Source organism: Anneissia japonica, unplaced genomic scaffold (assembly GCF_011630105.1).
Source record: "Anneissia japonica isolate Jap-2015-1 unplaced genomic scaffold, ASM1163010v1 scaffold285217_len11134_cov132, whole genome shotgun sequence".
Lineage (NCBI taxonomy): Eukaryota > Metazoa > Echinodermata > Crinoidea > Comatulida > Comatulidae > Anneissia > Anneissia japonica.
The window spans coordinates 4,609-9,771 of NW_022752261.1; positions in this window are offsets into that span (position 1 = coordinate 4,609).

Below are 5,163 nucleotides of genomic sequence, written 5' to 3' on the forward strand. Positions count from 1 at the left end.
GACCATACTCGTGGGCCGTTATTTTAAAAACCACATTGCAGAGTGTCCCCAAAAAATAGACACATAAAACCCTATGTGATCTACCAGATTGGTGAAAATTAGATGTTTTCTATGATTATTTTTGAAGTTATGGCCCTCCAAAAATGCTCAAAATGGCAATTGATGAAAAACGCCGTTTTTTAACCATTTGACCCCCATTTTTGGCAACTTTGATGGGCCATAACTTTTGAACGGTATGTTGGATTTCATTCATTTAAACTGGAAATGTACTATTATTCAAACAAACAAACAAATAAATATATAGCAAAAGGCAAAATTGTTGTTGTCGAATATCATCGAGTCAGTAAAATACGCCCGACATAACAGTAAAATTACATACCCGCATCCTGTTGTAGTGTTCTACCATTGGTCCAAGTAAGCAGAAGTAAACCGGATTTTGAGTTATAAATTTATAGAGCTAACATGGCCAGCGAAGAAGCAGATACAGTCAGAACATTACAACTAAAGCCTTGTTTGCACTGGATTTAAAAAATGGTAAATTTAACCAGGGTAACTTTAACCAAAGTCATGGGTACATTTCACAATTGTTCGCACTTGGATTATTCACGCGGTTAGTTTTACCAAGATTTAACCTTGTGTATAAAAAAATTATTGAGGCCGCTAGTTTGTGACTTCAACTTCCGGTTTTGTTCGAGAGGTGTCAACATGGAAGAAGTTTTAACCGTGAATCACGTTTGGATTGGACTTCTTGACCAGCGTGGTTAGTTTAACCGAGACCGTGGTAAGTTTTACTGGGCAGGCTGAGGTCGGTAAAATTAACCATTCGGCTTGGTTAATTTAACCCTGAGGTAATTGTAACCGACGTTTGGATTGGATTTTTTTGGGTCAATTTAGCCAGTGACTCGGTTAATTTGACCAAATTAAGTCCAGTGCGATAGGGGCTTAAGGCGTAGAAATGGAAAGGGTCTTCTCACCAGGCAATTAAATGCCTATGAGGATGTAGAAGAAAGGCATGCAGCTTTAATAGAGTTAGTGGAGGATGAGGACACTTACGAGATGGAAGAGGAGTGGATGACAGCCTGTCAGCTTCAATACATGCAGGGAATTAAGGCAGGAAAAGGTTATATTAAAGAGTATAGTAAAGGAGAAGTCCTAGTTGATACATCTGTGGTCGTTGCTGATGAAGCCAATTTTGATGAATCCGTTGCTGATGAAGTCGTAGCCGATGAAGCAGTAGCTGGTGGGGTTGATATGTCTGTTGTGGCCGATGATAATAGTGATGGTAATATTAGTAATTCAGCGGGAGATACAAGCTCAGGTGAACAGTCTCCAGTGGAGTCCTCAAAACAAAACAGTGTGGATAATTTCACCAAGTATTTGATTAAAAAGGAGCTACTGAGCAGACTGCGAGATCTTGGGGATTTATTAAAGGAAATTCAGGGAGCACGAGATGACGGAACTTTACCAGGCCTAGATTATTTGGATACTTCGAAGGGCATTAGTAACATCGTAAATAAGTTGCCGTACTTATTGCAAGAGAAGTGGCGTACGAAAGATGCACTGTACAAACAGGAAAAGGGTGTCCCATTTCCACCGTTATTTTTTGTAGAATTCGTAAGTCAGCAGGCAAAGATTAGAAATGACCCTAGTTTTGCATCACCACAAGCCCAGGCTAACACCCGTAAACCGGCAGCTCAATCTTTCAACACATCTGCTAAAGTAGAAAAGAAACATGGATGTCAAGCATGCGGAGAAAATCACAGCATATGTACCTGCAAGTTGTTTAAGGAGATGAGCACTGAAGAAAAGCAAGCGCTTGTAAGGACAAAGAGGCTGTGCAATGGTTGCTTAAAAAGAGGACATATGTGGAGAGAATGCCGAAATAAAAGCATATGCCAAGGGAAACATCCTATTGTTTTGCATGTACATAGACGCAATCCAACATCAACAAGCAACGCACCTCAGACAGTATCATCATTCAGAGCAGAATCAAGAGATGATGCCATGTTACATTGTAATTAATAATCCCAGTGTGGGTGAAGACCAGGGGAAACCCTGAAAGGAAGGTGCTAACATACGCATTGCTAGACAACCAGTCGGATGCTTGTTTCATCACTGCTCTCTAAAGAATAAGCTATCGGCATCTGGGCCAACAGTCATCTTAAAGATCTCAACTATTTTAGAAGACACTGTGAGTTGTGAACGGATTGATGGGCTTATCATCACGGGCTGGCAAGAGAAGAAAATTATAGAGTTACTCAGTCCCAAATTCCCACTCCAGAGTCAACTAATGGCTGGGCACACTTGCAATCACTGAAAAAGTTCTTGATGCCATGCAATGGTGATATAGAAGTTGGGCTATTGATAGGTGCTAATTGTGCCAGAGCCCTGAAGCCTAGAGAGGTGGTGCCAGGCCAAGATGATGACCCTTATGCCATAAAAACATCATTAGGGTGGGGAATAGTCAGGTTAATTGGAGGTAGAAAGGAGTGCTAACTTGGACATGTTCGAGGCTGATTTTGTTGAGAGAGAAGCTGAACCAATGTCAGTCAATGACCGGAAATTTATAGAGGTCATGGATAAAGAAGTTGAGTTTGTTGACTGGACATTTCCAGTTTCCATTGCCATTCCGACTGGAGCCTTGCTTATCAGATAACAAGGAGCTAGCAATAAAAAGACTTGATCAGCTGAAACACAAGTTGAAGAGGAATACAAAATTCAGAAATGATTATGTTACATTCATGAATGGTATGCTGTCTAACTATGCGGAAGGAGTGCCAGATCACCAAAGATGTGTATAAGAGACAGGAGAGCGTCTTCCACATCATGGGGTTTACCACCCAAGAAAACCAAACAAAATAAGAGTAGTGTTTGATTGCGCAGCTCGTTACAAGGGATCCTCACTGAATGATTACCTTCTTCAAGGTCCAAATCTGATGAACAGTTTGTTGGGTGTCCTATTGAAGTTCAGGGTGGAACCAATTGCAATCGTTGGAGACATCGAAGGGATGTTCAATCAGGTTCTAGTTCGACCTTGTGATAGAGATTTCTTGAGATTTCTATGGTGGGAGGATGGCAATATAAACTCAGCACCCCAGGAATACAGGATGAAGGTTCACATTTTTGGGGCAGCATCATCTCCTGGAGTAGCAAATTATGCCTTAAAAAAGGCCGCAGATGTATATGAAAGCAAGTATGGATCTGATGCAACAGACTTTGTGAGAGCTGTGCAAGGATGCAGGATTTCGCTTGCATAAATTTGTGGCAAACAATGAAGAGGTGTTAAAATCATTACCAAGCAGTTCAGTGGCTGATGGATGCAAACAGTGGAGCACACTTCCTACAGAACGAACCCTGGGTATACTCTGGGATGCTGGTTCAGATGCCTTTCAATTTAGTTCCTGTGTTCGAGAACGCCCTTCCACTCGTAAAGGTGTCTTATCTATGGTGATCTCAATTTTTTACCCTCTAGGGTTTCTTTCACCATGTTTTGAGGAATTTTGGAATAGGTGAAGAAAGGAATATGTGTCTAATCTACAAACCAGAAGCAAGTGGAAAAAGGAGAGTAAAAATATGACGATAGGCGACGTTGTGCTTGTTATTGAAGAAAATCACCTACTGTAGGAATCATTGGTCATTTGCTAGAGTAATTGCAACGTATCCCAGTGAAGACGGTCTTGTTCGAAAGGTGCAAGTATATGTTGGATCAAAGGTCAAAATGGATCGACCTGTACACAAGTTAGTGTTGTGTGCTCTATTGGGTGTGAGCCTAGCGCCGCCCTTTTGATACGAAGTTTCTTGCTGAAGCTGACATCTGTAAGTAGTGTAGAATATGTGGAGCACTTACAGACTGTCGTTTGCAATGTCAAAAAAAAAAAAAAAAAAAAAAAAGCATTGAAAAAAAAAAAAAACCATTGATCTGAAGTCTGAAAACGGAGAAAGAAAATACAAATACAATATTGAAGAGATGACCAAAGTTCTAGCTGGGGCGAAGACGGAGGAAGATTTCAACCAAGCACTAGACTTGTTCAAAGAAACAATATACTGGAAGTGCAACAAAAGGTTAAGAGACTATTTTGAAAAAGTGTGGCTACCTGAAAAGAAGGTAAATATGCATAAGGATATAATTATTTACTCCTTCAAAAACCTGGCATATTATAATATACTCCAACAATATAGTTGCTTTAATAATTTCTAAATATATTTAAATATGACTTGTAGGTTGGTAAATGGTGTATTGACAATAATTACTTTTAATGCTTTTGGTACACTATATGGCATATGCAACAAATCCCAATTTATGGTATTAGGTTCTGAGAAGAACAATCCAAACAAGGAAATTATTCCAAACAATCATCTAGACAAACACATCTAAAATGATTATATTCCACAGAGATGGGTAAAGGCTTACCGACTTGATAGATTTCTAACATCCCTCAACAACAACAATGGTATTGAGCGCCAGAATAGAATATTGAAGTATGACTTCAAAGTAGACAGATCTATCACATCTGTTTGTCAATCAATCATTGAGGAATTTCTACCTGAATCCATGGTCAGGTAAGTGGCATATCAATACAGTTTTGTCCTCTGTCTCTGGGCCTACTGTAGCTTTAAGAATCAATATTATAAAAGAAAAAAAAAGACATGACAATCATTTCTGAAATTTACTTGCCCATTTGTAGATTTGTACAAGTGTAAATAAACAATGTTTCCATAATTATACAACGAAAAATGATAAAAACATTTCCAGTCACTGGAAGTGTTTTATTATTTGTGATTTAGTTAAGTTAAACAGAAATATGGTTCCGATTAATTACAGGCGTCGACTCCGTTCCATCGTCTATGTGGGCACATTTCATTTTATTCCGTTTATTGCAACTACCGTTCAGTTTAATTAAATTTATACGAGCTTTTGAAACGTAACTTGTTCCCATTATAAATTTAGAGAAAAGTGCTGTAGTAGATTGTGTTTATCCATCTGGTTTATCATTGTAGAAAATACTAACGAATAATTATTGTTAAACAAAGTTGAATAAACAACAATATTCAAAACATTACTAATAACTTTTTTAATTCTTTTTCCATTCATCACAACACCAACACCTAATTTTTCAACAAAATCACACAATGTATCTGTAGACAACTACAGTATATTAGAGC